The sequence below is a fragment of the Narcine bancroftii genome, chromosome 3 (genome assembly GCF_036971445.1).
Source record: "Narcine bancroftii isolate sNarBan1 chromosome 3, sNarBan1.hap1, whole genome shotgun sequence".
In the NCBI taxonomy this organism is placed as follows: domain Eukaryota; kingdom Metazoa; phylum Chordata; class Chondrichthyes; order Torpediniformes; family Narcinidae; genus Narcine; species Narcine bancroftii.
Genome location: NC_091471.1, coordinates 154,900,879 through 154,919,031, shown reverse-complemented (window position 1 = coordinate 154,919,031; position 18,153 = coordinate 154,900,879). Strand labels below are relative to the sequence as shown.

Sequence of the window (18,153 nt, the reverse complement as noted above, 5' to 3'; positions counted from 1 at the left end):
GTAGTTCTTCTTTGGGTTTTGAGCGGATGCCCAGAAGCACTCAAGGCAGCTCGTCCACCCAGTCGAGGCCGGTGAGTCGGGGCATAAGTGCCGACTTAAGGTGGCAGTGCAATCACTCGACTAGCCCATTGGCCTGTGGGTGATAGCTGTGGCGTGATGTAGCTTGATTACCAGCCTGTTGGTGAGCTGTGCCCAGAGCGCAGATGTGAACTGGGCGCCCCGATCATTGGTGAGATGGTTCAGGACGCCGAACCGGGCAACCCAACCGTTCAAAAGTGCTCGCGAGCAGGAGTCCGTGGAGGCATCTGGCATCAGGATCACCTCAGGCCGAGTGGTGCGGTCTACCACTGTAAAAAAAAATAAGTTACCTCAGGAAATGGGTAAGGGTCCAATGATGTCCACATGTATGTGGCTGAACCATTCCCAAATGTGTTCGAAATCTTGTACGGGCGGTCTGGTGTGCCTGTGTACCTTGGAAAGCTGGCAATGGGTGTAGGTTCTGGCCCAGTCCACAATCTGCTTCTGAAGCCTGTGCCAGACGAAACGTTCTCCCACCATATAGACCGTGGACCTGATGGAAGGGTGGGAAAGGTCATGGATATGGTAGAAGACTTGCCTGCACCACTGTTGGGGAACCATTGGTCGCGGGGTGCCCATGGAGACATCGCACAGGATGGTGCCCTCAACGTGAGGAGTCGGGAGGTCCTGGAACCGCAGGCCCATGATGGCAGTCCTGAAGGCCTGCGTCTCCTTGTCGGACCTGCTCCCGAGCGAGCTGGTCGAAGTTGAAGCCAGGTGTCAGCGCGCAAATGGCCAGTCGTGAGAGTGCGTCGGCGACCAAGTTGTCTTTCCCCGCCTTGTGTCGAATGTCAGTGGTGAACTCTGACACGAAAGAGAGGTGACGCATGTTGGCAGGCTGACCAGGGATCTCTTGCCATAGCGAGCGCCTGAGTGAGGGGTTTGTGGTCGGTAAAAATGGTGAAAGGCCTCCCCTCCAAGAAATAGTGGAAATGACACACTGCACTCCAGCAGACGAAGAAGTCGGCTAAAGAATGCCAGTGGTTTCCACTGTCCGTTCACCTGCTGCTCCAGGATGGCGCCGATGGCCAGGGCAGAGGCATCGACGGAGAACGCCATATGCAGGTCGGTACGTGGGTGGACGAGCAGGGTAGCCTTCGCGAGGGCAACTTTCGTGGCTTTGAATGCCCTGCTGACCTCTGGAGTCCAGGCAAGTGTCTCATCTTTGGCCGCGATGAGGGCGAAGAGCGGCTGCATGATGCGCGCAGCGCCTGGAATGAAGCGGTTATAAAAATTGACCATGCCCACAAACTCCTGTAGCCCCTTGAGGTTGTCCGGGCGTGGGAACTCCCTGACTGTAGCGACCTTCGTCGCGGCAGGTGTGGCTCTTTCGGCCGTGATGGTATGGCCCAGGAACTACATGGACTCTTTCCCAAACTGGGATTTGGCCGGATTGATCATTAGGCTGAAGTCGGCCAGTCGGGGGAAGAGGGTGCGCAGATTATACTTGAGTTGTGCCCAGTCTCTGCTGATGACAAGGATGTTGTCCAGGTAAATGAATGTGAAATTCAAATCCCTGCCCACTATGTCCATAAGGCGCTGGAAGGTCTGGGTGGCATTCTTGAGCCCAAACTGCATGCGTTGGAACTCGAACAAGCCAAAGGGGATGATGTTGTTTTGGGTATGTCCTCAGCGTGCACCGGGATTTGGTGATACCCTCGCGCCATGCAGGTTGGACGTAAAGTCCTGGATGTGAGGGATCGGGTAAAGGTCAGGTACTGTCGCGTCGTTAAGCCGTCGATAATCTCTGCAGGGGCGCCAGCCATCGGAGGCTTTCAGGACCAGGTGGAGTAGTGAGACCCAGCTCCTGCAGATGCAAGAACTCTTCCTTCGCTATCTGGAGCTTATCTGGCGGGAGCCTGCATGCCTTGGATGGGGATGTAATGAAACACCCCGTGGCGTGGTGAGGCGGCAGAGAACTGCGAATTGAGGAGGAACGGGAACTTGTCCAGGATACGCTGAAACTCGTCCTTGGGCATGCTGATCGTGGCCACCTGCGGCTGCTCTGTGCAGGAGGCATTGAGGCAAACGGATTGGAAGGTACGGGAATCTACCAGTCGCCCACCTCGAATGTTGACCAGGAGTCAGTGGGCGAGGAGGAAGTCAACACCCAGGATGGCAGTTGGGAGGGATGAAACGGTGAACCTCCATGAGAACTTCTGCTGGCCGATCTGGAAGTGGACGGTCTTGTCTCCATACGTTCGGATCTCCGTCGAATTGGCTGCACAGAGGGGAGGTCCTCTAGGCCAGTTCCCAGACTCGATGGCTGTGGCCGGGATGACGCTGATCTGGGGCCCGGTGTCGACGAGGAAACGTCAGCCACTGACTGAATCCCACAGGTAAAGAAGGCTGTGTTCTTGGCCAGCTGCCGCAACCATTAACAACAGCCAGCATGCTCATTTCCCTGGAACGAGCAGGGTTGACAACACTTCAAAGCCTTGGTCCCCTAGCGCTGGTGGAAGAAGCAGAGGCCTGAAGTGGATAGCCTGCTTCTGGCTATGCTCTTTGAGGCCGTGTTTTCCACCGCAGCGCTAGAGGAGGGCTTGGCGTGGTCATGCCCATGACTCATAACCTGCTGGACTGCTGAGCCCTCTGGGAATCGTTCGAGTTGCAGCTCCTGAGCCTTTTGAGCGACCTTCCTAGGGTTGACGAAGCTCTCCTGGGACAGTAACAGCCAGATGTCTTCAGGCAGATGGTTGAGGAAGATGCACTCGAAGAGTGGGCAGTTGGTGTGATCGCCCATGAGCACGAGCATCTCGTCCATCAACTCGATTGGAGTTCTGTCCCCCACGGCCATCGAGGCGCAGAATTCAAGCGCCACGCTGATGCCTGGAGAGGCCGAGGGAGCCGGTGAGCACCCGCTTGATGGTCCCGTACTTATCTTCAGTGGGTGGGTGCTGAACGAGGTGCGGCACTTGTTTGGCGGTGGCCTGGTCCGGGGCAGGAACCACATGGTAAAACTTAGTCGAATCCAATTAAATCTGGCGGAGGTGAAACTGTGCATCTGCATGGCTGAACCAGGTCTCCGGCTCCTGAACCCAGAAGTCAGGAAGCTTGATGGCTATAGCGTTGATCGAAGGGTCTTTCATGACATTTTAACCTGTCGGGGTCACCAATTGTAGCGGCGGCTACACTGCTAGCTGAAGGATCGCACAACCAGACAGGTTGAGTTCAGTGAGCAAAACTGATTTATTGCAGGCTGCCTGGCTGGTCTTATACTCCCAGCCCGGACCTGGCTGAGAACTGCGCTGTGGGGGCCCCGACGTCACTTGGGCGTCACATGGGTCGCCAAGCGCAGGCTTCTGAGCCCAGTGCAGAGGTCGGGAGGAAACCCCCAATGGCGCCATTTTGGCCAGCTGCCCCACCGCGTGAGTGACAAGCGGGGCCGGTTTGCCTGCCTAATGGTGTACCGCCACAATACAAACAAAACCTCCTTTCAGTGGAAGTGTGTAGAGTACATTATATAGGCATTATATTGCAATTAACATGATGCTGCCAGTTTATTTTTATTAAATTAAAAACTTAAATTCACAAGAAATTTAAGGACAAAAAAGACTTTCAAATGAATTTCTTAAACAAAATTGACAGACACTTCAAAATATTGATTAAATTTCTACCCCCTCTTCTCCAACAATAGGCTCTTTCCAAGTTAATAGTAAAATTTAAAACATTCTGCCAGTAGCTGGTAAAGAATTCTGTATTCACAAAGAACCTTGTAGAGCTGCAGAGGTAACCCTAATGTGGTGAGATATAGAAAAAGCCAGCCACCATATATACATGTAATATTTTCCTTATGCTGCATGAATTTCAGACATTCCCCCCCCACCACCCCTCAAGATTTTTACGTCCGCAAGTCTTCTCTAATCCTCACATCAATTATTTTCCCGAAGTCCCCTTGTTAAAGCTCTGTCAAGGGAAATCGTTAGCTCAATCTAGGCTTCTCACTTTAATACATCAACTAAAGCCCCTGTCAAGTCATTTTTGTTTCACAGAAATCACCTCCTATCGTCAATTTCTCAGCTATAATTTTCCAGCCCTTGCAAAATCTTAATAAATTTTCTTTACATCTCTCTATTGATATAACACCATTTATTTAGTGTTGCAAATAGAACAGTACCCAGCACTATTAGCTGCAACCTAATAAGTCTTTCATTTAGCCCAATCTGCAACTGGCTCCTTGATTTCCTGTCAATCAGTCTGCAATCAGTGAAGGTGGGTCACAACATCTCTTCTAAAATCACACTTAACACTGGCACTCTCCAAGGATACATACTCAGCCTCCAATTATATTCTCTCAGCACCCACAACTATACAGCTAAATAATATTCCAACTCCATCTTCAAAGATTGGAGGTGGGAGGAGTCACGTGACAGAGTAGTGGCCGGTAGGAGAATACCAGCCCTCTCCAGAAAAGAAGAAATAAAGTGAAGAAAATACAAAGATCAAGAAATACAAAACATAACAAATAAAAGATAAAGTTGTAGAGAAAAGAAAGAAAATGGCACCCAAGAAGGAAAAAGTAAAAACAACGGGAAAAAAGAAGACGCCGGAAGAGAAAGGAGAAGGTCTTACCTGCATGAAGAAACAGGGAGCCATCGTGGAGAAGAGAGCCCGTTCTCCAAGGTTGGAGACGACCCCGCAGAGTGGCGACACCGCAGAGTCACGACCCCCCCGACTGCAAAAATGGCTCTTTGAGCCAAACAAAAGTGCGCTCGCTAAGGAAAAGGAGAACATCGTTGGGAGGGGTGCCCAGCTGAGGAGCGGGCAAACACAACGCAACCAGCTGAGGGATCCCCAACACCAGGGCTCTCAGCTGGAAGAAGAGGAAAGAGGCAGGAAAGGAAGTGAAAGGAAAGAAGAGCAGCAGCAGGAGGCCCAACAGATGAATAGCCCAGAAGAAGAGGACCAACAGCAAGAATCCAAGCAAGAAGCCCAGCAAAGTGAGGCAAGCACCTCATCAGAAAAGTCAGAAAAGACACAGATACAAGGAAGAGAAGAAGAAGACACAAACACAGGTGCAGACACAGAAGAAGAGGAAGAAGAAGACCAGAATTTGCACAGAGAAATAGAAGGTAAAATAGATGGACAGAATATAGATTTAAAAAAGATTTCAAGAACAAATGAGAGCATTAAAAGAATGGTTGACATTAGAATTTAGTGAAATAAAAAGAAAAAGTGAGTAGAAGAGAGCTGGTCATGACAGAAATAGGGAAAAGATTAGAAAATGTGGAAGAACGAGAAACTGCTGTAGAAATGGAAGAAGAAAATTGGAAGAAAGTGACAAAAAAGTTAGTCACAAGAGTTGTTCACTCAGATAATTGATATGTTGGAAAATTATAGTAGGCAAAACAACATAAAGATAGTGGGTCTAAAGGAAGATGAAGAAGGCACAGATTTGAGAGAATTTATAAACGAATGGATCCCAAAGGTCCTCGAAATGACAGAAATACAGGAAGGAATGGAAATAGAAAGGGCACACAGAACACTAGCTCGGAAACCACAGACACATCAAAAACCAAGATCAGTTTTAGTAAAATTTTTGAGATATACGACAAGAGAAAATATACTAGAGCGGGCAAGGAATAAAATTAGAGAAGACAATAAACCATTGGAATACAAGGGTCAAAAAATATTTTTTTACCCAGACACAAGTTTTGAACTCTTAAAGAAGAGGAAGGAGTTTAATACAGCATAATCGATCCTATGGAAAAAAGGTTATAAATTTATGTTAAGATGTCCAGCTGTGCTTAAAAATATTTATCCCTGGGGAGCAAAACAGACTGTTCTCGGATACGGAGGAAGCACAAAAATTTGCAGAATGCCTGGAGGACAGAAGGAGAAATGAAGAGATGTAACAAGAATGAAAACTGGCGATAAAATACATATAAATATGTAAAAACAATGTATACGTAAGAACTATAGAAAGGAAGAAAAGGGAAGAAAGGAAGTAAAGGGAAAAAAAAGAGGGTGAGCTTTGTTATATGTGAAGAAAAAAGTCTTTTCTAGAGGGGGTTGTGTGGGAGAGAATAACCATCACTGCGAAATCAGTTAACACTTGAGAGTGGGTTCGCAATCCAAATGGAGAGAGGAGTTGTGGTTGCTCATCAAGGGATAAGGGGCAACTCAGAGAGGGCGGGGGGACATTTGGGGTTAAGGGAATATTAGATGTGGGAGTTGTTGAAGTATTTTATGTTTTAAATGTGTTGTCATACATTTGAGTTCAAAAAGGGAAAACTGAGACATGAAAATGGGGAAAAGGGGGATGGTGGTGGTGAGGAAGCGGAAATGAGGTATAAACAGGATATGAGATGGCCATGTTGAACTATATGACTATAAATATTAATGGAATACATAACCAAGTTAAACAAAAAAGGCTATTAAATTTGCTGAAAAAAGAAAAAATAGACATAGCATTTGTGCAGGAAACGCATCTAACTGAAGTGGAACATAATAAATTAAAGAGAGACTGGGTAGGGCACGTAGCGGCAGCATCATATAATTCAAAAGCTAGAGGTGTAGTTATATTAATTAATAAAAATGTACTCATCAAAATAGAGGAGGAAATAAGAGATCCAGCAGTATGTAATGATAAAGTGTCAGATATATTCAGAATTTTGGAATTTGCTCAATATATATGCACCTAATGAAGAGGATCAAAAGTTTATGCAAGATTTTTTTTTGAAGATTGTAGATATGCAGGGGAATATATTGGTAGGAGGGGATTTTAACCTTAATTTGATTCCAATGTTGGATAAAACTGGACAAAAGACTAGCAAAAAGAATAAAGTGGCCAAATTTATGGTTAAATCAATGCAGGAAATGAAACTTATGGATTTATGGAGGAGTCAACACCCAAAGGAGAAGGAATACTCATATTATTCAAGTAGGCATAAAACATACTCAAGGATTGATATGTTTTTGTTGTCAGCCCATATTCAAGGGAGAGTTAGGAAAACTGAATATAAAGCTAGATTTCTATCTGATCATTCACCCCTGTTATTAGCGATAGAACTGGAAAACATCCCACCAAGAACATAGAGATGGAGGTTAAACTGCATGCTACTTAAAAGGCAGGAATTAAGAGAGTTTATTGAACACCAAATGAAAATGTACTTTGAAATAAATACGGAATCAGTGAAAAACAAATTTATATTATGGGATGCAATGAAAGCTTTTATTAGAGAGCAGATAATAAGTTATGTAACTAAGATGAAAAAGAACTACAATCGGGAAATTCTTTCTTTGGCTTGGCTTCGCGGACGAAGATTTATGGAGGGGGTAAAATCTGGAAATAGAACACTTGGAAAGGGAGATAGTAAGTACAGAAAAAGAAGGGATGATATATCAAAAAGAGAATTGGCGGACAAAAAAAAAATACGAAACATTATAAACCTATAAGGTGGAGAAGAATAATGAAAATAAAGCAAAAGTATTATGAACTAGGAGAAAAAACACACAAAATATAAGCCTGGCAACTTAAAACAGAACAAGCTAAAAGAACTGTATTGGCATCAAGGAAAAAGGACAAACAAATTACATATAATCCAATGGAGATTAATGAGAACTTTATGGAATTTTATGAACGATTATACCAAACTGAGAATGAGGGGAAAGAAGACAAAATAGAAGAGGTTTTGGCTAAAATTGAACTGCCGAAATTGCAAGAAGAGGAGCAAAACAAGCTGATAAAACCATTTGAAATAGAGGAAGTACAGGATATATTAAAAAAGCTGCCAATCAATAAAATGCCTGGAGAGGATGGATTCCCAATAGAATTCTATAAAACATTTAAAGGGTTATTAATTCCTCCTCTCCTGGAAGTAATGAACCAGATAGAAGAAACACAAAACTTGCCAGATTCATGTAAGACAGCAATAATTACAGTAATACCAAAGACGGGGAAGGATCCACTAACACCAGCATCATATAGACCAATATCTCTACTTAATTCAGATTATAAGATAATAGCAAAATTATTAGCAAACAGATTGGTCGGCTGTGTACCAAAAATAGTAAAACAAGATCAAACTGGATTTATTAAGAACAGCGGATAATGTCTGTAAATTTATTAATCTAATTCATGCAGTTCAAGGAAATAAGAAGCCAACAGTGGCTGTAGCTTTAGACACAGAAAAAGCCTTTGACAGGGTAGAATTATTTATTCAAAGTATTACAGAGGTTCAATCTACCAGAAAAATATATTAATTGGATTCTTCTTTGGCTTGGCTTCGCGGACGAAGATTTATGGAGGGGGTAAAAAGTCCACGTCAGCTGCAGGCTCGTTTGTGGCTGACAAGTCCGATGCGGGACAGGCAGACACGATTGCAGCGGTTGCAAGGGAAAATTGGTTGGTTGGGGTTGGGTGTTGGGTTTTTCCTCCTTTGCCTTTTGTCAGTGAGGTGGGCTCTGCGGTCTTCTTCAAAGGAGGTTGCTGCCCGCCAAACTGTGAGGCGCCAAGATGCACGGTTTGAGGCGATATCAGCCCACTGGCGGTGGTCAATGTGACAGGCACCAAGAGATTTCTTTAGGCAGTCCTTGTACCTTTTCTTTGGTGCACCTCTTGTCACGGTGGCCAGTGGAGAGCTCGCCATATAACACGATCTTGGGAAGGCGATGGTCCTCCATTCTGGAGACGTGACCCACCCAGCGCAGCTGGATCTTCAGCAGCATGGACTCGATGCTGTCGACCTCTGCCATCTCGAGTACTTCGACATTAGGGGTGTAAGCGCTCCAATGGATGTTGAGGATGGAGCGGAGACAACGCTGGTGGAAGCGTTCTAGGAGCCGTAGGTGGTGCCGGTAGAGGACCCATGATTCGGAGCCGAACAGGAGTGTGGGTATGACAACGGCTCTGTATACGCTTATCTTTGTGAGGTTTTTCAGTTGGTTGTTTTTCCAGATTCTTTTGTGTAGTCTTCCAAAGGCGCTATTTGCCTTGGCGAGTCTGTTGTCTATCTCATTGTCGATCCTTGCATCTGATGAAATGGTGCAGCCGAGATAGGTAAACTGGTTGACCGTTTTGAGTTTTGTGTGCCCGATGGAGATGTGGGGGGGCTGGTAGTCATGGTGGGGAGCTGGCTGATGAAGGACCTCAGTTTTCTTCAGGCTGACTTCCAGGCCAAACATTTTGGCAGTTTCCGCAAAGCAGGACGTCAAGCGCTGAAGAGCTGGCTCTGAATGGGCAACTAAAGCGGCATCATCTGCAAAGAGTAGTTCACGGACAAGTTTCTCTTGTGTCTTGGTGTGAGCTTGCAGGCGCCTCAGATTGAAGAGACTTCCATCCGTGCGGTACCGGATGTAAACAGCGTCTTCATTGTTGGGGTCTTTCATGGCTTGGTTCAGCATTATGCTGAAGAAGATTGAAAAGAGGGTTGGTGCGAGAACACAGCCTTGCTTCACGCCATTGTTAATGGAGAAGGGTTCGGAGAGCTCATTGCTGTATCTGACCCGACCTTGTTGGTTTTCGTGCAGTTGGATAATCATGTTGAGGAACTTTGGGGGACATCCGATGCGCTCTAGTATTTGCCAAAGCCCTTTCCTGCTCACGGTGTCGAAGGCTTTGGTGAGGTCAACAAAGGTGATGTAGAATCCTTTGTTTTGTTCTCTGCACTTTTCTTGGAGCTGTCTGAGGGCAAAGACCATGTCAGTGGTTCCTCTGTTTGCGCGAAAGCCGCACTGTGATTCTGGGAGAATATTCTCGGCGACACTAGGTATTATTCTATTTAGTAGAATCCTAGCGAAGATTTTGCCTGCAATGGAGAGCAACGTGATTCCCCTGTAGTTTGAGCAGTGTGATTTCTCGCCTTTGTTTTTGTACAGGGTGATGATGGTGGCATCACGAAGATCCTGAGGCAGTTGATGACCATTGAGGACCATTGGCGAAGGTAACAGTAAATGGATATGTATCGAACCAATTTAAATTAAGCAGGTCAACTAGGCAGGGATGTCCACTATCTCCCTCACTGTTCGCTTTAGCAATAGAACCATTGGCAGAACTGATAAGAACAGAAAAGAAAAGGGATAAAAATAAAGGAGGAGTATAAAATCAGTTTATTTGCAGATGACATCATAGTATACTTAACAGAACCAGAAATATCAATAAAAGAACTACATAAGAAATTGAAGGAATATGGAGAAATGTCGGGGTACGGGATCAACGCAAAGAAAAGTGAAGTGATGCCAATGAGTAATGCGGATTATACAGAATTTAAAAAAGAATCACCATTTAAATGGCAAACACAAGCAATCCGATACCTAGGTATCAGATTAGATAATAATTTAAAGCACCCGTACAAACTAAATTATCAGCCACAAATAAAGAAATTGCAGGAAGACTTAAAACATTGGAAAGAATTACTGATAACATTGATAGGGAGGGTAAATTGCATTAAATTGAATGTCTTCCCCAGGATACAATACTTATTTCAATCATTACCAATTCCCTTAACAGAAATTCTTTAATGAACTAAAGAGAATAATAAGGAAATTTTTATGGAAAGGGGGGAAACTGAGGATAGCGTTAGATAAATTAAGAGAGGTACAACAAAGGTGGTTTGCAGTTACCAAACTTAAAAAATTATTATAGAGCCGCACAATTAAGGTATTTATCAGATTTTGGTCAGACAAGGGAAAAACCAGATTGGACTAAGATAGAACTAGATAAAATAAGGGAGAAGGTACCGGAACATATACTTTATAAGTGGGATTAAAAGCTGGTACAATATAAAAGCTCACCAGTATTGCATCATTTACTCAATATATGGAAGAAAATTCACTTAGAAAGGAAAAAAACAAATTACCAAATACCAAAATTATTATTGCCGCAAAATCAGCTAATCCCTTTTACAATAGATAACCTTTCCTTTAGAGAATGGGAGAAAAAAGGAATTAAAAGAATAGAAAATTGTTTTTTGGGAAATAATTTATTAACATTTGAACAAATGAAGTACAAATATGGAATAACTCATGATACAATGTTTGCATACCATCAACTGAAAGCCTACTTAAAGGATAAATTGGGAAACAGACTGAGATTACCAGAAGGAAGCAGCTTTGAATATGTGATTACAGACACAATGATAATTTAAACATTTATAACAAACATGTACATCAAGCTGCAAGAGAAGGAAAATTATGAAATAAGCTAAAAACCCAAACAAAAGTGGGTAAAAAGATTTAAACATAAAGATAAAAAATGAAACATGGGAAAAGTTATGCTCTGGAACTATGAAGAACATAATAAACACAAGGTTACGCATGATTCAGTATAATTGGTTTCACAGGTTATATATCACGCCCCAAAAGTTAAAAAAAAAAATGGGATCCAACAGTATCAGACAGACGTTTTCGCTGTAAGAAGGAAATGGGAAGAACAGTACATGCAATTTGGGCATGTGAGAAAGTGAAAAAGTTTTGGGAAGATCTAAATCAGATATTAAATAAAATCATAAAAAGCAACATCAAAAAATCCAGAGATCTTTCTTCTAAGTAATATAAGTAAAGAATTAGACCTCAAACTGGATGAAGTGCAAAAAAGATTTATTATGATAGCCTTAGCTGTAGCAAAAAAATGTATAATGTCAACCTGGAAATCAGAAGAGAACCTGAGACTACAGCAATGGTACATGGAAATGAATAAATATATTCCATTGGAAAAAATAACATATCATTTAAAAAATAAAGTCACATTATTTGAGCAAATTTAGGAGCCGTACATGGAACATAACAGAGAGGGCTTGCCTCGGACCACCACCCCCTAAAATGATAATGAAGACAAAATGACTTGTTCCAGTGTGTAAAAGTAGATGACACATTTTTCTTGTTTATTTTCATTGTGTGATGACATTGTTTAATGGTTTTATTGTATTGTACATGTTAAATGTTTAATGGGTTTGGACGGGGGTGGGAAGGGGGGAGGGAAGGTGGGGGGGAAAAAAGGGGAGAAAATGCTACTTTGTATATTTAAGAGAGAAATGTTTGTATGTATTTTGATTAATATGGTTCACAGTGTGAAAAATTTTTAAAAATTTAAAAAATAAAAATTGGAAGTCACAGTGAATGCAACTCAATACCAAACATGAACTTCCCTCCAGTCTAAGGATTTCATCTACATCAGCCATTGCCTAGGAATGGCAAAGAATGAAACACACCCTGGATACACTTTCTTCTCTCTCCTCCCATCAAGGAGAAGGCTAAAGAGCATGAAAGCAAGCAACAGACAAACTTTCTTCCCTGCAGCCATCAGGCTCCTGAACAAACCCCACACGATGCTAACAATGCTGCCCTTGCTAGGTGCTAATAGATCCTTCTTTTCATTGCAAACTGTGTTATTTACACAGCATGACCATTAGAGATAACTGGTTGCTCAGGTCACAGAAGAACCACTCAACGTACTAGACATTTTGCCACAAATAAACAAAGCAATCAGCATCAGTTCAAGCAAGACCTTGCTGCTAACATTCCACGTTTCAGCCAAAGACAAAAATCCCAAACACCTCGATCACCTTTTCTACAGGCATTTCAAAATCTCTCAGCTTCTTTTGCTCTCAGTTTGTCCATTTCATGCACTTTCCACTTATTATGTATTGCCTCACTATTCATATTTGCAAATAGATGGCCTCATTGGACTGAATTCCATTTTATCTTTATATATCCTATTTAACTAGACCATTGGTTGCTTGAAGTTGAACTTTTTAACCTCACGATCAACCATTTGCAAACTTTGGCATCATCAAACTATTTATATTAACTTCTACTAAATGAACCAAAATAAAGGATAAACCGAGCTGATCTTGTCCACATTGGTTGCAGTGTGGACTGCACAGTCCTCCTGCAAGTGTTTCAATTGTCATACAAAAGACCTCTTTCTTCCCATTGTATGGCACAAAGATCTTACAAAATTGAATAGAATAAGAAAAGATGTGGCAGCACAAAACTGTACATTCATGAACTGTTGAGGAATACTAGCAGAAGCAATGTACACCAGCATACCCTTCACTCACAAATCAGGGAGTCAACCCTAATCCAGTCATGACTGCAGAGGAGTTGCAAATCAGTACCACACAAAGCTAAAAATGAAGTGTCAAGCCAGTGAAGGGAAAAGTGTGTTTCTTATCAGGAAAAATTGCAGATGGAGCAATGTACTCTTACAATAGATCAGATCAAAACTCTACAGACCTAGATGGTGGACATTTAAATAGCTAACAGGAGACAGCTCCAGTAACATCTGCATCCTCAATGGCACAAACCAGCTAAAGACCAGACTGAACATTAGTCAGTTCTAAGAGCTGATGATGAGCTTTCTTTACATTCTTTTGAGATCCCACCAGACAGAGGTCAGTCTTCAAGAAAATTTATTCCTGCCAGAGATCAAAAATCAGCCAGGAGCTTGAAGTACACCAAAACCATGGGATCAGACAACAATCCAACTGCATTGCAGAACTTACTGCACTCTAGCCAAGATCTTCCAGTACACTTCCAACACTAGAATCCACCTGATAGCTTGAAAAAGTGCCCATATATGTCCTGTTCACAGAAAAGACATTAAATTAGGCTAATTACTGTGGACTAGCCTCTCAACCTTTAGTAAAGTAGTAGGGGGGCCCTGTTGGCAATGCTGTCAAGCACCACATTCTCACCAATGCATGGTTTAGGTTTTGCCATGACCATTTGATTTGAGACCTCGTTTTAGACCACAGCGCCAATTCCAAAGGCAAAATGACAGTGACAATAGGGCAACATATGACCAAGTGGGACATCAAGGACCTGTAGTACTAATGAAGTCAATAGGCATCCATGGAGTAACGTTAATGCTCATTGAATGGACGCTAATGGTTGGAGAGCAATAGGGCCTCGTGAGCCCTAACCTGTAGGTATTATTGCAGTGTTCAATTTCATTTGCAACTCTTCAGAAAGTGAAGCACGCCACACAAGCATGCATCAAGACATTTTTAAAAATTTCAAACATGGGCTGGAAAGATAAACTCCAAAAAAAAATGTCTAGCCACCTACCTTTAACTTGTAATACATCATTGCTACTGATACAAATACCCTGGCTACAAACCAGGTCAGAGTATCCTGAGGCAAATGACTCAACTGCTGCCACCCCAAAGCCTTTGGACCTTCAAGGCACAATGCACCTTCAAGAGAAATCAGCATGCTCAATAAATGCCATGTTAAATCCTAAAAAAAAATACATTCCTATATTTCCTAGAAAATGTATTCTCATTGAAATTTCAGATCTCTACAATTTAATAAGCAATGCACTAGTTTCTTCACCAAAGAGAAGAAAACTGGATATGTTGATAGGATGAGATAAAAATGAAGTTGGGGTGGCAGCTCCTGGCTGACCATAAAAATGTATAAAATATTATCTATGCATCTGTACTATGCACAGATGTCAATGACTACAAGCATATACATTAACCAGGCAGTGTAAAGACCAACTGATGCTAACAGACAGAACATTACTACAACTTCTTGCTCAATATACTATCTTGGCATATACTGGAAAATGCACCTTAGACTTGTGCAATTCACATAATACACCAACCAGTCAGTCATAGAAGCCAGTCCAAATACTTTATTTCGTCTATAGGCAGTCTTTCAAATTTTTTTTAAAAACATACTTGCAATAATGTTCCAATAACCATGTAAAACATCATCCGCATAGACTTTAGATTAAAATATCTAATATTCAAGTTTATTCTCCACATTAATGCCAATTGAACAGAATAGAAACTATACCTGCAAACAAAAGTTCTCTTTTCTATTTTGAACAGGTCTGATGTCCTGAAATCCAATTCCTAAAATTGCACTACGACAGGTACCAAAGGTTTTATGAATTAACAAAGCACCATTGATATCACTGCCTTCATTCTTGAATAATCTGATTCAATGTTCTGCAATTACCAATTTTTAAAGAGAATAATTTAACAAAGAGCTGCAAGTCATCCCCATGATCAACATGTGATGCAGCTTCTGCTTAATTTCATTTTAAAAATAGGTACACTGATCAACTGTGTTCAACTGAAAACAGATGAAACTATACTAATTGTGTCTGCAAATTTTCTGAATCGCTTGCAGTAAAACTATCAAAAATATTATAACAAATTAATGAATGTATATGAAATATATAACCTAAAGGAAAACAATTTTCGTACTATCTTGTGATAAACTCTTTGTAATATCACTTTTCTTGTCATTACCTATTTAAATAATCAGAATCAAATTATCGATGATGCAGGTCACAATACTCGCTTTACACCTACGACTGTGTGGCTCAGTCCGAGAACAACGCCATCTACAAATTTGCTGACAATACCACAGTAGTGGGCTGTATAAAAAGGGGCAATCAGTCAGCATATAGGAAATTGAAAATTTGGCTGACTGCACACAGCAACAGCAACTTCGCACACAATGTCACCAAAACCAAGGAGTTGATTTTTGACTTCAGGAAGGGAGAACAAGAGCTGTACGATCCAGTGAAAATTGGGGGAAGAGAGGTAGAAAGGGTCTGCAGTGCCTCTACTTCCTCAGGAGTTTGCAGAGGTTTTGTATGACACCAGAAACGCTGGGAAATTTCTACAGGTGTGTGGTGGAAAGTGCGCTGACCAGCTGCATCACGATCTGCTTTGGAGACATCAATACCCCTGTGTAAAACTCTAAAATGTAGTGGACACAGCCCAGGACATCCCAGGCAACATCCTCTCTACCATTGAGAACATCTACAGGGAATGCTGCCATTAGAGAGCAGCAGTAATCATCAAGGATCAACATGACCCAGCACATGGTCTGTTCTCACTACTACCATTAGGAAAGAGGTATAGGTGCAACAAGTCTTGCACCACCAGGTTTAGGAACAGCTGCTACCCCTCCACCATCAGACTCCTCAACAAGAAGCTCAATCAGGAACTCATTTAAGGACCCTTACTTTTGCACGTTATAGAGGTTTTTGTGGGTTTTTTTCTGTAGTACAGTCAGTTATTCAAGATTTCTTTTCTTGTTTACACATGTACATTGTATAGTTTTTTTTGCATTACCAGTAAGTGGTAATTCTGCCTCGTCTGCAGAAAAGGATTGCATATGATGTCATGTATGTACCCTGACAATAAATCTGAAATCTAAATCTGAACGCTGATACTACCAAGCTACAAATTACTAACTTGCAGGATAAAAATAAAACTGAAAACACAAAAGGAAAGAAGATCATATTTAAGGACAGGGTAAAGTGAACAAAACAAAGCTTTAATTATCAATGAACAGGAATAAAAAGATGAGATTATTTGAAAATTTTGACTACAAAGCTTGTGATCATGCCACAGATCTAACTACAAGAAAATAACTCTGATATTGGTTCATGCAGCAAATTGCCATATGTACAGAAAATGCAACATATACCCAAGTTTGTCAGGAACCCCGCTGTACTAATAACTAAGCCCAGTCAACTGAATTTTAAAAATCTACTCCCCCCCCACCCATAGCTGCTCCAATTTCCCCCACCTTCTTACCTCCCTCACACATATGTACCCTCACCAGGATGTCCCTCGGGTCTATCCTCACACCTCCCCATACCAGTCCCATGCCAAATCCCCTCCACATATTCCACAAGCCCCATCTCTCTACCCAACCATCCTCCAGGCCCCTGACGTCTAATTGGGTCCTGACCTTGATCCCTCATTGGGTGCTCCCAGCTCCTCTGTGGTGAACATCGCTCACCACCACACCCCCATCTCTGTTGGGTTCTTCCCCCTCAACTCCTTACTGGGTCCTCCCCCAAGCCCTTGAGAAGTATTCTCCCTCATACCCGCCCAAGCTCACACCAGGTCCTTCTCCTGGACACCCTGCCCTGACCCCTTGCCAGGATTACCACCACGACACACCCCCCCAAATCGGGGTCCTCCCCAATTACCCCCTTACCAGGTTTCATAACTTGCCCCGGATATTTCGCTAGTTACCCCCCCTCCCCCTTGTCAGGCCCCCACATCCTCCATAGCCCAACCCTTCAATGGATCCCACCACTCACTCCAATCGTTTGCTGGTCCCCCTCTCCCCCCCTCCTCCTCTCCCCCCCTCCCCCCCTTCCCCTCTCCCCCCTCCCCCTCTCCCTCTCCCCCCTCCCCCTCTCCCCCCTCCCCCCTCCCCCTCTCCCCCCTCCCCCTCTCCCCCCTCCCCCTCTCCCCCCTCCTCCTCTCCCCCTCCTCCTCTCCCCCTCCTCCTCTCCCCCTCCTCCTCTCCCCCTCCTCCTCTCCCTCTCCCCCTCCTCCTCTCCCTCTCCCCCTCCTCCTCTCCCTCTCCCCCTCCTCCTCTCCCTCTCCCCCTCCTCCTCTCCCTCTCCCCCTCCTCCTCTCCCTCTCCCCCTCCTCCTCTCCCTCTCCCCCTCCTCCTCTCCCTCTCCCCCTCCTCCTCTCCCTCTCCTCCTCTCCCTCTCCCCCCTCCTCCTCTCCCTCTCCCCCCTCCTCCTCTCCCTCTCCCCCCTCCTCCTCTCCCTCTCCCCCCTCCTCCTCTCCCTCTCCCCCCTCCTCCTCTCCCTCTCCCCCCTCCTCCTCTCCCTCTCCCCCCTCCTCCTCTCCCTCTCCCCCCTCCTCCTCTCCCTCTCCCCCCTCCTCCTCTCCCCTTTCCTCCCCCTCCCCATCACCCTGGCCCCCTTTCCGTCCCCCCTCCTCGTCCATCAGGCTTCTCCTCCCCATCATCCCTTCCTCCCATTGGTGTTCCCCTTCAGGGAGCCCGCGATCTTCTCACCTCCCCCGCAAAGCTGCGCTCTTGACCGTCGGCCTGGATCCCCCGGTCCATGAACCCGTTCGCTGCCGCTCGCCTCACGGTTCCATGCCGGTGGCCAAGCGATATCTGTGTTCGGGAGCGACGACCTCGCTGCCCTGGCTGGGGACAGCGGCCGCTCGAGGGTCTGGGCGGCCTGAACTCGGCCCACTCTCACCGTTCCCTCCCTCCCACCCTCCGCCGCCCGCGGCCGCGACCCGCACGAAGATCCGACCGGGGCCTCACTGCACAGCCTTGCCGCGGAGTATCATCCTCGCCCAATTCTCCACCTCTTCCCCGACCTTCAGCCTCCTCACACCC

General features: G+C 44.3%; 1 protein-coding gene across 3 annotated transcripts in view; it reads right to left on the bottom strand.

Moving 5' to 3' along the window:
- ccni (cyclin I) overlaps positions 1-18,046 on the bottom strand; it is a 52,429-nt gene extending 34,383 nt beyond the window's left edge. Inside the window, exons 1-2 of one of the 3 annotated variants that reach the window (XM_069925471.1) lie at positions 17,818-18,045; positions 14,089-14,216 (exon numbers count right to left, since the gene is read on the bottom strand). The gene's annotated coding sequence lies outside the window, so the exon portion shown is untranslated. Of the gene's footprint in view, positions 1-14,088; positions 14,217-17,817 lie in introns of all 3 variants that reach the window. The other 2 variants (XM_069925472.1, XM_069925470.1) reach the window with 2 other exon arrangements.
- Between the last annotated feature and the right edge of the window lie 107 nt (positions 18,047-18,153).